The 14,934-nt window shown below is 42.3% G+C and overlaps 2 long non-coding RNA genes across 2 annotated transcripts in view; both read right to left on the bottom strand.

Moving 5' to 3' along the window:
* Positions 1-2,394: 2,394 nt before the first annotated feature.
* Positions 2,395-7,321, bottom strand: LOC124268658. Its single transcript, XR_006896320.1, has 4 exons — positions 6,628-7,321; positions 4,429-4,770; positions 3,649-3,745; positions 2,395-2,855 (listed from the first exon to the last, which is right to left on the bottom strand). It is a non-coding gene; the product is annotated as an uncharacterized LOC124268658 (long non-coding RNA).
* A 4,062-nt stretch (positions 7,322-11,383) lies between these two features.
* LOC124268657 overlaps positions 11,384-14,934 on the bottom strand; it is a 28,538-nt gene continuing 24,987 nt past the window's right edge. Inside the window, exon 4 of the long non-coding RNA XR_006896319.1 lies at positions 11,384-14,188. This is a non-coding gene — a long non-coding RNA (uncharacterized LOC124268657). The remainder of the gene's footprint in view (positions 14,189-14,934) is intronic.

Below are 14,934 nucleotides of genomic sequence, written 5' to 3'. Positions count from 1 at the left end.
ACGGACAGATATCGGAAAGTCGTAGAAATAACTGGTGTAAAAATTTATCTCTGTCAAACACAATGGTGGGGTCATATCTCAAGTTGTCTGCTCGGTAAACTCGATCAGCTCTGTTTCATGTCAACATGATTGGTCAATTTCTTATTTCCTGACATGTCTATCTCTATGCCTCTTGTGACCTAATGCCATTATTTCCGGCATTGCCGCATGTTTATATACCCTGCTGAAAGGCTTGTCAATTGTAAGTCTTATATCAGCTGATTGATCATCAAGCGTTGGGTTGATCCCGCGGGTGTCCTGACTGGAGCCATTGCTGTTACACCTTACGTCCCTTTGATCTGAGAGTCGGATGTTGGGCCATGGTTGCCCTTGGCTCTATCATCAGAGCCGTCAGGCTTGTGTTCCCGAAGACTCTCCACGTTAACGCTCTCAACTGAGGATCCAGCGACGACAGCGCTATCATCCGACACAGCGTCTTTTTTCTTGGTCTCGAAGTGAGAAGTCAACCTTTGACCTCGGTGATGGATTCCTCTCTAAGTTCGAGGTCGTTTTCGTGTCCTTTAATTCAAGGTCGGTGTCACCCACTAAGGACTTCTTTTTCTGGATCAAACACTAAATGAAAACACAAAATTATATGTGAGTGATGAACTCGTTTTAAATATCTCGAGATACCTTCTGGACACGCACATAAATTCTCAGCAATGTGAAAGTTGTCTGACTGACTGAGTTTGGTTTTGCGCCGCTTTTAGCAATATTCCAGCAACATCACGGCGGGGGGCACCAGAAATGGGCTTCACACACTGTACCCACGTGGGGAATGGAACCCGGTCTGCGGCATGACGATCGAACGCTTTAACCAATAAGCTCACCCACCGCCCCTCGACCTAGTTGAATGAAAACAGAACGTAAGAAAGGTTTAAATGTATTCCAGGTTTTGAGTTAACTGAACCTGTGGTTTACTGTATATTAGATACAATCAAACTGATTCAAAATCACTAAAATGTCAGTCAAATATCACATTTAAGGGTACAAAATGACTAGAATTTGTCGAATAGTTTAATTTCATTTAAATATGTTAAAATCAAGTGGCTTGAAACAGTTGTGAAAAGTTCACATGAGGCTGGAACATTATCACTTAAATGGTGTCTGATATGTGTAAAATCCACACATTCAAATATAATAATTAATACTCATTTGGCCATGACATGGGATGCATTAAGGCGGATCTTCATTCAATAAATAAACGAATAATAACGAATGTGCAAAGTAACTGGTCCTTACGAGAAACCTCCAAGACAAAAATATTTAGAAATAGGCTCTTTATAATTCTTCATGGTGGAGGTTTGGTGGGTTTTCCTCTGTGTGTTTTGTTGTTGCTGTAGTTTTTTATTGGGGTAGTGGTTGCCGATGGTATGTATTGTTGCATTTTTTTTGGCATTTTTTGTCTTTTTGTTGTTTTGTCTTTCAGGTGTTGTTTATATATTTGTTGTTTTGGGCTTTTTTGTTGTTTTGTTTTATTGTTATGTTATTGGTTTCCATTTGTTGTTTTTGTTTTGTTTTGTGCATTTGTTTTGTGTTTGTTTTGTTTTTTGGGGGTTGTTGTCTTTTGTCTTTTTCTTTTGGGGTGGGTGGGGAGGGGTGGGTTTGTTGTTGTTATTTCAAAAGTGGCGATTCTGGGTTCCACATCTTTGCCTTGTCAGTTGGCTGAATGTTAAGGCATATATTTAGTATATCTGTTGTTCTCAAATACTCGAAGTTTACATCCGACATAACACATCTTTTCACAACTACATTGTCATAAGCCCCTTTGGAGATTTCCATCGACAATACTGACTTTACAAATAAACAAGATACGTGAAAATCGGAATTTGAATCTGCGCTCATCGGCTTCTCTTTGCGCAGAAATTCTGCAAATTGAACTGTGGTGCCATTGACGTCTTTGTCCGCTTTTGGCACAGGATGTTAGCATTCATGTAATTTCCTTAAATTATTTAGCATTCATGTGATGTAACAGTAACTGACGTCACGCCAGGTCGCATTATACCTTGAGGAACGTCTCACATTAACTTTTGCCTTGAGCTTTCGCTACTTGTAAACTTTTGGAACTTGTCCGCCTGTGGGTTGACATATATTGTTGCATCGTTGAGGATTTACTTTGGCTTCTGATTAGCGTATTATCCACTGTAGTTTGACTTCAAATATACGTTAAATAGTTTCTTATAACCACTGGTCGAGTTGCCGCGAGGAGACGGACAGATATCGGAAAGTCGTAGAAATAACTGGTGTAAAATTATCCCTGTCAAACACAATGGTGGGGTCATATCTCGTTGTCTGCTCGGTAAACTCTGGATCAGCCTGTTTCATGTCAACATGATTGGTCAATTTCTTTATTTCCTGACATGTCTATCTCATGCCTCTTGTGACCTAATGCCATTATTTGGCATTGCCGCATGTTTATATACCCTGCTGAAAGGCTTGTCAATTGCAAGTCTTATATCAGCTGATTGATCATCAAGCGTTGGGTTGATCCCGCGGGTGTCCTGACTGGAGCCATTGCTGTTACACCTTACGTCCCTTTGATCTGGAGAGTCGGATGTTGGGCCATGGTTGCCCTTGGCTCTATCATCAGAGCCGTCAGGCTTGTGTTCCCGAAGACTCTCCACGTTAACGCTCTCAACTGAGGATCCAGCGACGACAGCGCTATCATCCGACACAGCGTCTTCTTTTTCTTGGTCTCGAAGTGAGAAGTCAACCTTGACCTCGGTGATGGATTCCTCTAAGTTCGAGGTCGTTTTCGTGTCCTTTAATTCAAGGTCGGTGTCACCCACTAAGGACTTCCTTTTCTGGATCAAACACTAAATGAAAACACAAAATTATATGTGAGTGATGAACTCGTTTTAAATATCTCGAGATACCTTCTGGACACGCACATAAATTCTCAGCAATGAAAGTTGTCTGACTGACTGAGTTTGGTTTTGCGCCGCTTTTAGCAATATTCCAGCAACATCACGGCGGGGGGGGCACCAGAAATGGGCTTCACACATTGTGTCCATGTGGAGATTCGAACCCGGGTCTTTGGCGTGACGAGCCAACGCTTTAACCATTAGGCTACCCCACCGCCCCCAATGAAAGTTGAAGGTACCAAGAAAGGGTAATTGTAGGTTAAGTGTCACAGGCTCGCTACGGTATAACTGAAATGCTGTATAACGTTGAGTAACATCAAACCATGACGGATTAACTACACTGATAAGAAAGAATCGTGTAGTTCTGAACTGTTTTGTGAAGCACATTATATTGTAATACTATGATACTGTATGTTATACGTTTGTCCTTGTGTACAATCAAACACCGAAAGAGCCGTTGAACGGCGAAAGGTCTTGTGCTGATATAAAGGAGTTTTCGGAGATTAGTCTAACCAATGCAGAAACTTAGCAGAAAGTGAGTGAGTATGGTTTTACGTCGCTTTTAGCAATATTCCAGCATTATCACGGCGGGGGACACCAGAGGTGGACGTCACACATTGTACCCATGTGGGGAATCGAACCCGGTCTTCGGCGTGACGAGCCAACGCGATAACCACGAGGCTACCCTATTGCCCCCTTAGCAGAAAAGAGTGTGAATCTGGATGCAGGGCAGATAGATAGATACCTTTAAAGAGCTTGTTTGAGAGGTCGACATCTGCACAGGATGAAACACAGCATGGCAAGCAGGATCACCGATAGTATACCTGTGGCTATCTGCTGACCTAAACGAAGATAATATACAACCAAAAATCTATATGATTTCATGAACGGTTCACAAATCCCCTACTATGCAAATCAAGAGGACTTAACGATTTTACACTCATGTAAATATTGTTTTATGCCGCAGCAAGCTCTGTCCTAGCTATATGACGACTGAAGGTAAATTCAATTAAGGCAGCCCAATGGTCGATACTGTGAGCACAGAATCAATCCACTCACACAGCCTGAAAAACAGTACACTCAAATGGAGGTAATTCAAGTGATATGTGATAATCATCGCTTTCCTGGGATTTACATTACAATAAATTTGTTCCAGTGAATACTTAAAACACTTCTTTCGCCTTTCTGCTGGTCAAAAGCTCATTTGACAGTATATGTAGGATGAAAAGAACAAATATTTATCCCCAACACAACAAATGAAACTGGATGACTGGATGACTTGGACTTTACGCCGCTTTTAGCAATATTGCAGCAGTATCACGGAGGGGGACACCAGAAATGGACTCCACACATTGTACCCATGTGGGGAATTGAACCCGGGCTTTCGGCGTGATGAGCGAACGCTTTAACCACTAGGCTACCCTACCGCCCTTATTTCTTTAAGTATTGACTAAAATAACATTTAGTCAAATAATTCAAGAAACAACCCCAACTTGAAAAGGTTATCCCGTAACTAGAGAGTTACCTTGCAGTTGCTCTTCCAAGTCAGACTGTCGTTTAGCCATTAATGTATAGTTTGTCTGTAAATAGGACATTTTGGCGAGCTTTGTCTTTAAGCCTTCATTGCTCCTCTCCAGTTGGTAGACGGCATTCTTCAGTGTTCTCACTGTGATGTTGCTTGCTGCAATGGTGTTTCGGAGGTCGTCGTTGTTTCCCTGGAGACGTTGTAGGTAACGTGTTGCATTATGGAGAGACTGGTTGGTTGTAGCGATGTCGTGTTGGAGTGTCTGTATGGTTGTACTGCCGCGTTGAATGATTTCCCTAATCGTGTCGTTTTGCTGTTTTTCTTGTTCCAAGGCCGCCATTACTGAAATTGAAATAGGCACACAATGTATTTGGCATAGCTACCAAAGCGAGCGTTTTGCATAGTAACGATTTGCATAGTAATCGTGTCGTTTTGCTGTTTTTCTTGTTCCAAGACCGACTTTACTGAAATTGAAACAGGCACTCAATGCATTTGGCGCAGCTATTTCTGCCAAAGCGAGCGTTTTACCAGATTTCTGTCAAAAGGTTTTCTAAAAGCCAACCACGTCTTGTTCCAAAGTTCATATTCCAAAATACCTACCTTACCTCGACAGTGGGGATCTCAATTCACACGATCAAACACTCAGGCAATAAATGACAATTTAGTAAAGGCATTGTTGCTTTAAACGCAGTACTGTTCGGTTCTATACGGGGCGGTAGGGTAGCCTAGTGGTTAAAGCGTTGGCTCGTCACGCCGAAGCCAGGGTTCGAATCCCCACATGGGTACAGTGTGAAGCCCATTTCTGGTGTTCCCCGCCGTGATGTAGCTGGAATATTGCTAAAGCGGCGTAAAACCAAACTCAATCATCAGTCGGTTCTATACGGTATTATATCATCGTTTGTTCCTGTAAGCTCACGACCCGTGAAGGTCCGGGTTAGAATGTGCCTTTAGTAACCCATGCTTGTCGTAAGAGGCGACTAACGGGATCGGGTGGTCAGGCTTGCTGGCTTGGTTGACATGTCATCGGTTCTCAATTGCGCAGATCGATGCTCATGCTGTTGATCACTGGATTATCTGGTCAGACTGCCGCCATATAGTTGGAATATTGCTGAGTGCAGCGTAAAATTAAACTCACTCACTCCCTGTAAGCTCACAGTTATTCAGTATCTTCACTATACGATTGCATATAAAGATATATCAATTAACCAGTTTGATTTTGTCATTGGGCGGCTGGTTCACCTAATGGTGAAAGCGTCCGGTCTTCACGCGGAACATCCGGTTTTGATTCCCCTCATGGCCACAACGTGTGAAGCCCATTTCTAGTATCATCCGTGATATTGCTGGAATATTGCTGAAAGCGGCGTAAAACCATACTCATTCACTGTTTTGGAGCAATCACCTGTGGACTGGGATGAAATTGTAGATTTTACGGGCGCTTTTGTAAGTTCCGATTTCGCGCTGACATGAGTGATAATGATGTGATTTGTTGGTTTGTTTAAAGCCGCACTTAGCAATATTCCAGCAATATGGCGGCGATCTGTAAGTAACTGAGTCTGACAATCCAGTTATCAACAGTATGAGCATCGATCTAAGCAATTTGGACACGATTATTGTTATGTTTCGTGAGTATGGACCAAACATTGGTTCAACAATTCATAAGGACAATGCAACATTTGACTTCCCCACCATCAGATAAGGCAAAGCATGTGTCATCAGCTGAAAACATTTGGGATTTCATGTCTCAAGGCTGATTTACTGACCCGTGTCCCACTTAGACACGTTGTACTGATCCGGATACAAACATGCTGAGATTTAACACCGTGGGGTCATCAAGTGCTTTCCCTATTGTAGACACCGATTTGATATACTGCCCATAACTGCGTTTGATAGATAGATTTGATAGATAACGGACCTCAATGAATGTGCGCTGGGTACAGCTGACCTATTTTCCGTCATATTTATACATCTCTCTTCTCTATTGTGTCGTTTTACGTCACACTCAGCAAAGTCCAGCTATATGGCGGCGACCTGTAAATAATCTGGACCAGGTAATCCAGTGATCAACAACATAAACATCGATCTACTCAAATGGGATACGACGACATGTGTCAACCGAGCTTGATCCCATTAGTCGTCTTTTACGACAAGCATGGGTTGCTGAAGACCAATTCTAACCCTGATCTTGAGGTATGTTAGTACCTGCACAAAAGGCGTCACACTGTAACGGCAAATCTTCAGTTCCACAGAGGTCTTTGACGTCGTCGCAGTTGTAACAACGTTGTCTCTCCTCCACGCAGTACTGAACCCTCTCTCACCCATCCTTATAACACTTGATTCGTTCCAGGCTGACAATCCCCGGAAACAAGCCAGAGAACGCCGGTGACAAGCAGCACAGTAAACATTTTGTCTTTTTTCGAAAGGGGCCTCAGTTAATCCAGTAAGTTCCTTGTTCGAAAGCGATGTGTGTTTAAATCCGACAACCTAGTTTTGAGTAACAGTCAGATGTTCCACGGGTGATGAAGAGGATTAAAAACCTGCGATGTTTCCTGACATGGTACCAACTTGGATGACTACTTTTGGTCTATAGATATAAACAGTAGACTGTTTGTTGGCCTTCAGTAATTTCTTGCAACTGACCCGTTTTCTTGTTGTGGCTGGGAATACATATTAGGCTTCTTTCGAAATATATGGGTATTTCCGGACCAAAATTAGATCCACGTGGGAAAGCAATGCTGTATTTTATGTCGCCAACTCATAATGATCATTCTGTGTAACTCTGCTGTGATCAAGTGACCTTCAATCTCAGTCTCTCAGATAACAGCAACGTGGTCGTGGTTAGGATAGTGCACTACTGACATTGCATATACCTCTGCCATGCCCTGTCCCACTTCTGCCCTGCCTTTCCCCACCCACCCACACACCCCCACCACTCACCCTTATCTAGGTGTCACACTGACACGCGCACGCACGCACGCACGCGCACGCGCGCTACACACACACACACACACCTGGGTCCGCCCCCTGCACACAGTCAGTTCACACTCCAGCCGCGCACGATCTGTCACGATAACATATCCTGGTTTTCCGGAGTCAGCTATTAATAGATACAGGTCATTGGGTACCCCAACACGATATAAATCACCTGTGTGTGGCCATAGGTAAATCTATTTGCAAAGCCAGCTAATGATCATTTCGGTAACTAGTGTGATCTTGACCTGGAGGACTGACGTCAAACAAACTGCACTCGTGCCAACGCATTATGTTTAATGATCAGCGCGAAGACAGCGACACTCACTCTCTCTCAGGGCCTTTGGGTAGCCTTAGTGGTTAAAGCATTCGCTCGCCGCGCTGATCCGGGTTTGATTCCCCACATGGGTACAATGTGTGAAGCCTATTTCTAGTGTCCCCCGCCGTGATATTGCTGGAATATTGCTAAAAGCTGCCTAAAACCATACTCACTCACTCACTCTGATGAGTGTTCTTTCTTGCCTTTCTGAAACGTGGGCACATGAGCCACCTGCCATCAGTTATTTAGAAACCTGTAGGACATGTAGAATTGCTGTCACGTCCTAGAAATACAGTAGTTTGTAGTACTAATGGGAGCTCACTTACTTTTTCCATACGATGCGTGAACATCCGGGTTAGAATTGGTCTTCGGTAAACCACGCTTGTCGTAAGAGGCGACTGACATGATCGGGAGGTCAGACTGGCTGACCTGGTTGACACATGTCATCCTATCCCAATTGCGTAGATGGATGCGCATGCTGTTGATCACAGGATTGTCTGTTCCAGACTATCTCACTCACTCATTGGTATTCATGGTTCTCTGGATATGTCTGACACATGCATACCCAGGCTATCGATTATATGAAATCATGCAAAAGTATTCGGTGCTCAAATACCACATGGGGCTGTGGGGTAGCCTCGTGGTTAAAGCGTTGGCTCGTCACGCTGAAGACCCGGGTTCGATTCCCCACATGGGTACAATGTTTGAAGCCCATTTCCGGTGTCCCCCGTTGTGATATTAGTGGAATATTGCAAAAAGCGGCGTAAAACTAATCTTACTCACTCGTATATACAACACATTGTTTTGAACGCCTTATGAGCTTTGTGCCCTCAGCAATGTACAGAGGTTACTTATACGAAGCAGTACTTGGATCCAAGGTCGCAAGATCGCACGACAGACTTGAGGACAGATTTACCTCTCCCCAACAGACCAATCTCACTGTCAATCTGGTAATTCGAATAGGCTCAAGTCACCCTCCCAGGCCTGTTGGCATGTGAACCGAGGCTCCGGTTACAGTCAAGGTCTACGGAATCGATGTCAATAAGCCTACTACAAGGAAGTTGGTACGTTGATCAATGTCGGCAACCGTCTGAACACCATGTTGAATAATGATAATGTGTCCATTTATATAGCCCCAAACTCCACACTAGGTATGCTCATAGCGCTCACAATCAAGGCCATTATTACCCCGGATAACCCAAACTGCCTGCTAGGCGCTAGAAGGTTAAAGTCATATGACTTTTTTTCCACCGGGTACCCATTTTCCTGCTGGGTGAACAGAGACAATTATGAACAAACTCACTTGCCTAAGGTGAGACCACATGTGTCACATGTGCTTCGTTGTGGGGCAGGACTCAAGTCCTAGAAACTCTCAGGAGTCAAGCTGCCAAACACGGTCACCCATCCAAGGACTCTCCGAGCTCGACGCTGCTTAACTTCACCGATTTGTGACCTGAGCTTTTAAGCACAGGACCACGAGCCACCACGGCCCCTCATGTTGAAGAGGGACTTTAAGTTCGTGGTTAAAGGTCATTGTCCGTTACGTATTTCCTGTCTGTTTATACCAGCTACTCGATCACTTCAAAGCTCGACTGTTGTACTTCGTCCTAATTATCACAGGTCAATAAAGCTTTACGAGTTTGTCGTTCCCTGATCTTTGCACCCAGTGTGGGCGATATTAAAAAACCCCAAGGTCAGAACGATAATGTGAAATGTGTCACTATCGAGATAACGAGGATGAATATAACGTTTCACTTTTATGTGTATCTGACTCAACTCCAATTGAAAGAATCTGATATATTCCTGTGTACTGTTGTAATGATCCAGATACTGTGGAATTACGATATCTTTTAAACAGTCAATAAAAATAAACACCACAAAACATGTCTATGTATTTATACCACTTGGGCGGTGGGGTAGCCTAGAGGTTAAAGAGTTCGCTTTTCAAGCCGAAAATCTAGGGTCGATTCCCCTACATGGGTACAATGTGTGAAGCCCATTGCTGGTGTCCCCCGTCGTGATATTGCTGGAATATTGCAAAAAGCGGCGTAAAACTAATCTTACTCACTCATATATACCACACATTGTTGTATTAAAATTATGTGCAAATTTTCTATATGTACTACAGGTCCGTGGAATCAAAAGTACCTGAATAAGCGGCGTAAATGTATGCTAACTCACTCACTCACTCAAATATCACATACATCCATTACTGACCCCTGATGAAACCAGCCTGTGAGTCTCCAAACGTTACCACAAACAAACATAAATTTTACTAAGAATCATGATACCAAATACTGACCAAAGGAACAACATCAGGAGGATGACTCTATCCTCTGCCATCAGCAGCTGCTGACGTCAGTCCAGCAGGTAGGACATGGTGGGAAATAGCACGTGACTGGAAGTGTGTTATTGTGTAATGTTTGTGATTATTACGCATTTGCATACTTGGTACACACAAGATCAGACTGTTTTCAACAGTTCAAGGTTTTCAAGGCTGAAGTCATATGCTTTCAAAGGAATGTCCTGATTATCTTACGTGGCCTCATACATTTTCTTGTGTCCCCTCATATTCAATACAGAAGCCAAAATGTATGGGTGAGTGAGTCTGGTTTTATGCCGCTTTAAGCAATATTCCAGCAATGTCACGGCGGGGTACAGCAGAAATGGGTTTCACACATTGCACCTATGTGGGGAATCGAACCCGGGTCTTCGGCATGACGAAAGAACCTTTTAAACACTAGGTTACCCCATCGCCCCCAAATATATGATCCAGACATGTTTTGAATATGCTAAATGGCACAATATGTTTCATTTCCCTTCTATTTGCTTTCCACGCTTCTTTGCACCATATACCCGTGACGATCCGGATTAGAATTGGTCTTCATCGGTTGCATAGACCGACGCTCAAGCTGTTGATCACTGGATTGTCTGATCAAGATTCGATTATTTACACACCACAACCATAGCTGGAGTAATGCTGAGTACGGCGTAAAAAAACAAACAAACAAACACATCTTTGCAACATATATGTGTCTCAGCCCTTGTGCCAACCTGGAGGAACATACAGTGTTCACCTATCAACCTCCTATCAAATATCGGTGGACATTTATAACATTTGTTACACGTGTAAAGATCTGTTTGCTTTGGGGACAGGTCCTTGAGTGACTGTTTTGATAACCAGGGATTAAGGTCATGAAGATTACTGCAGTCCTTCCCGGAACCCACACGAGTTTCCCCGGGAGCTCACTGACGACACATATGTAACAGCTAAATACTCCACAAACATGTACCCGTCTGACCTGAAACAATTTGAATGCAATACTGAACACTCACGGAGTACATACTTTTACCGGAGTTATTGTTGGTAAAGTTGGTGCAACCACACAATGTATCCTACACAAATGTTGTCACTGTTTTAATGAGATTTAACGACAAACGTGCGACGATAGACTTCCCCGAAAATCCAAATGGTTGTTTGTGAAAGGATATCTTATTGTGGTATCTGCTGAACAGACCCTCAGACCGAGAGGATTAAACGCCGCAGCCATTAAGGGCGCTGAATACATGGGTTCGGGGGTAGCTTGGTGTTGGAAGAAGTCGTTTGTCAAGCCGAAGGTCCGGATACAAACCCCAAGTGGATATAAATACAAAGGCTCACTGGTTATGTTCACTGTCGTGACATAGCTGTAAAATTCCATACATTTACTTACTATATTAAGGATACATTTCATTCGTAGACGAAATTGAGAAAAAATAACAAAATGACGGAGGTCTCGTTTGTGGGCTGAGGCAACGATATTAAAGAGCGCAAAATCGTTATCTATCTGAATGGAGAACCCAAACATTACATCCGGGACGTATGGCATTATTTCGAACATTTTTACAACTACTAATGCAACGGAAATGGCATTGCTCATTATACGTCATTGGAATAAAATCAGACGCCATTTCAAACATATCAAAGAGAAGTAAAGTGCAGGTTTCACGTTCCCTGTATGAAGTTCATTAGTCACAATACGCCCCCAAGCTTGTCGCAGTATAACCGTATTTCTGTATGACATACCAAGTAGCTATATATACCACTCAGACGCTCTTTAAGAAACTCCTATTATTCTTCATTCAAAATACGTTTGCTTTACAAACTTACTTCTACACCAAGTTTTCTTGCACTGTTATCCCATTTGCTTCAGATGAAATGAAAGGATATTTGAATGGTGGCTCAAAGGCAGCACACATTTCATTTGATAGAGGGGATTGAGTAGAAGTCTCTATTTACCTTAACTGCGGGAGCTCAAATTTTAGTGATGCCTGTTGACTGGTTGTTTAGAAATCATTGTCAGCTAAACCTCGAATGGCAGTATTACAGCGTTGTGTCGACCTTTGAGATATCCAACTAACGATTGTTTCGAAGTAAGAACTTGGGCCCTTATTTTCGAAAAGTTCGTAGCCCTCAGAATTCTTGTAGCCCTAAGTATTCGTAACTTTGATCGTAGCTACTGTGATAAGAATGGGCTTAACAAGTTCGTAGGACTACGAACGTTTCGAGAATAGATAGCCTGGTCCCTGTGTATTCCTTATTTTGTCCTTATGTAACATTTGTGTCGAACATCGTAAATATATACTTGTAAGTTTCTTAAACTTCGACACATCGTCATTCGACTTATTAAGTGTTACACCCCGTGAAGACCCGGATTAGAATCTTTATATATGGCTATATATGGCGGCGGTCTGTAAATAATCGAGTCTGGACCAGACAATCCAGTGATCAACAGCATGAGCATCGATCTGCACAATTGACTTTACCATGTTTTAGGGAATCAATATTCTCTCTCTAATAATAAAAGAATATTTTATATTAGCAAATGTAGAGAAACTTCTTCACAATTAAATCTTTTTATTGAAAGAATGCGACGCTATTGTCGAATAGAAAAATATATTTTTCAAGAAAGTGTTTCATTTACACAGAAATGGTCTGTATTGCAATGTGATAAATAAGTATCAATTTTAACTGTTTAAATTTTCATTAATCTAGCCCTACCAGCTGTCTTTCCTAAACCAAGGCATGTCTACATATATTGTCTTATAAATAATAACCTCAATCCCTAGCCCCGTGGATATGTACAGGTCATTTTAAAAGCGTGTATTCTATCAGATTTTGTTTTCAATATGACCACTGATGTTCTCATGTATTCATATTATTTTTAATTAACAGAAACTCTTTTTTCTGAATGATGCATCACTTTTACGCTAGCGTATGTTTCCTCAGTGGTCCAAACGTAGACTGTCTCAGTCGGGTCAAGTATAGACAGCCATATACATATGTGTATGGTCCTTGCTGTGGAAGAGAAATCTTCTTGAACCCAGTTTCATCTTACCTCAGCTTACATACAGACTTATGGGAATGATTGAACCTTAATATACATACATACATACACACATACAAATATTTATATAGCGCTAGTTTCTGGCATCTGCCACGCAAAAGCGCTGGAAATTAGTCTGGAACGACATTGGTCAAGTTCGGTAGGCAGCACTGAACAAATGAGTTTTCAGTTGTGACTTAAATGCTGGTAGATTCTCTTGCGATCTCAGGTGCATAGGTAGACTGTTCCACATTACTGGACCAGCTTTTGCGAATGAACGGTCGCCAAATGTCTTTGTTCGTGTGGTTGGTACCTCCAAGAAATACTGGGAACCAGACCGTAAGGATCTGGGAGGGTAGTGTCTTTTAAGAAGATTTGAAAGGTTGCTGGGGGCAAGTCCATTCACACACTTGAACTCTAACAACAGTATTTTGTACTGGATCCTGTACCTGACTGGCAACCAGTGTAGACGGTGGAGTACAGGGGTGATGTGGTCGTATTTCTGGTGACGGGTTATCACCCTCGCTGCAGTGTTCTGCACACGCTGAAGCTTGCCAAGTAGATGCTCAGATGTTCCAAACAGCAGCGAGTTGCAGTAATCAAGTTTCGACGTGATGAAGGCTTGGATAATATCAATAAAGTGCCGTATTGTCTTCACTCATAATGTTTGATACAATCACAGTCGTCAGCAAATGGTTACACAGCGTCAAGTGAACATCAGAATGAGTGAGTTTCAGTACGTGTCAGCGTTATCAGAGGCCTCATTCAGGTCACCATCCTGCACTAGATGTTCCCGGAAACTGTTGACACCCTGGCGTGGAGTGAGCTTCTCGAGGAGGGAGTTGACGTTCGTCATGTGCTGACTGGCATAGACCAATTTGTTCCTGTCCTTTGTTGGATCAAAGTTCGTACAGGGAGGAAAGGACTTCACGACTTTTCATCAACACAACCTTCTTGGCTGTGTAAGAAATGTTTCATCAGATATTGGATGAACTCGAAGCGTCCTTAACTGTAAACTTGTCTGATTCGTTTCCGGCGTCAGTCTGTGGGCTTATCTCCTCTGTATGTGACATTTTGACTGCTTCAGGTCCTGGTGACTCTCGACCACCTTAAACAACGATGCAAACGTTCTTCAAGAATTTGAAATAGTATTGAATCCCATATGTCTTAGGATAAACATTCTTATGCATTTGTCACTTAAAAATGGATTAAGGGAGTATGTATACTGCCGTATTAGAGTATCATATGGTGAGTGAAGATCTAGGCCCTTTAACATATTTACATACAGGTGCCTTTTAAACTGGTCAAATCAACAAAGATTTCAACTTCCTGTTTTTTCAGTGTGACATTTCGATTTAACCTTCATTAGTCATTCAACGCAACAAACTGATTTAACGCCTCGAAAATAGGATTCAACTGAAAATTTCTCATAGATTTCAACTTCATGAATCATTAAATGCGACCTATGAATCTTAACGTTACGAATCATTAAGTGCGATTTATTGTTTTAAACTTCAAGAATCATTTAATGCAACCTATGAATTTCAACTCCATGAATCATTCAATGCAAATTATGAGTTTCATTCTCGTGAATCTTTTACTCTGACTCATGGACTTCTTCGTCGTGGGTCTTTCAATGCGACTTCAGTTTTATGGCTTTACATTTCAGTTTGCATTGAAGGGATAAAGAAGCTGACTTGAGCTACCGATCCAAGCTAGGATAGCGAGCTCTTCAGTAGGTGAGATAGAAAAACACTCATTAAGTTGAGGATTCCCCTAAATATCACCCAAGATTCATTCCATAAAAACACACATACAGTAAATAAAGGGCAACTACAATCTCATTTACAAGAT

This window comes from Haliotis rubra, unplaced genomic scaffold, assembly GCF_003918875.1.
Source record: "Haliotis rubra isolate DU_JTF1 unplaced genomic scaffold, ASM391887v1 Scf1397, whole genome shotgun sequence".
Taxonomy (NCBI): domain Eukaryota; kingdom Metazoa; phylum Mollusca; class Gastropoda; order Lepetellida; family Haliotidae; genus Haliotis; species Haliotis rubra.
This window is presented reverse-complemented; position numbering and strand designations above follow the sequence as displayed.